At 55.7% G+C, this 983-nt stretch overlaps 1 protein-coding gene across 1 annotated transcript in view; it reads right to left on the bottom strand.

Moving 5' to 3' along the window:
• Nucleotides 1–983, bottom strand: part of SLC16A2 (solute carrier family 16, member 2 (thyroid hormone transporter)) — a 14,515-nt gene that overhangs the window by 5,949 nt on the left and 7,583 nt on the right. The window lies entirely within an intron of this gene.

The following is a 983-nucleotide window of genomic DNA, read 5'->3' as shown; positions in this document are numbered from 1 at the left end:
GGGCGACTTCCCTCGCCGCGGTCCAGCTGCGAAGGGGCTCCTTTCTCCCTCAGCAGGCAGCCAGAGGAATGTGAACCCGGAGCGAGAAGGCAGGAAATGAGGATTTCAGCTCTGGAGCTCTCCTGGAAAGAATATTCTTCTCTGCCTGGACGGTTTGATTTTTTTTTTGTTTTGTTTTTTTGGTTTTTTGGTTTTTTAAAAGCCCAACACAACAAGCCACCGGCAGCGATGTGGCCCCAAGAGCGATTTTTCTTCGCACGAAGGTTTTAGAATGCGGGGCGGAGGGGGGCAAGCCCAAGCTTCGTTGGTTAGAAGGAAAGTAAGTGGGATTTCGTGGGAAGCGCCAGTGACCTGCCCTGCCGGGAGCCCGGGCATACCTTTCCTCAGGACCAATTACTATTATCTTTTGAAATGCAAAGGGGTTTCTTCCACGCCGCTGCCCGTGCCGCCGCCCGAGATGGCTTTAGCATCCCAAGACCCCCGGCTGCGATCGGCCCCGGTCGCTGGGGCTTTGCGAGGAGGCTCAGAAGCTGCTCCCCCTCCCCACAGTGCAACGGGGGGTCCCACAGCTGGGGACTCGGGGACCCATCACCCACTTATCCACAGGGAACCGGGGTTGGGGCGAGCACGAGGGTCTCATTGAGCGGGGTGAAGGGGGGCTGGCGGCCCTCTGCCCCGTGCGGGCAAGGGAGGAGAACAGCGCAGGCAAGTCTGGGAAACTAGTGTGTATTTGCTTTAAAAAACCCCACTTACTGAAGCATTTTAATTAAAACAGTATGGATTTTAACTGAAACCCAACCCAAAGCGATGTTTTTACTCAGAAAAATGATGCTTCGGAGGGTGTCTCCACAGTGCCTTTGAGACTCCCTTTAACGAGCACCACGTAAAAGGACCCCAGAGGTGACCTCAAAAACGTCTTGAGTTGGACACTCCCATGGAACCGGGTAGACCTGCCAGCCACACGCCCCTCGGCGAGCACCTGC

The sequence above is a fragment of the Phaethon lepturus genome, unplaced genomic scaffold (assembly GCF_000687285.1).
Source record: "Phaethon lepturus isolate BGI_N335 unplaced genomic scaffold, ASM68728v1 scaffold34745, whole genome shotgun sequence".
In the NCBI taxonomy this organism is placed as follows: Eukaryota; Metazoa; Chordata; class Aves; order Phaethontiformes; family Phaethontidae; genus Phaethon; species Phaethon lepturus.
Note: the sequence above shows the minus strand (reverse complement) of the source record. Positions and strands in the feature narration are given on the sequence as shown.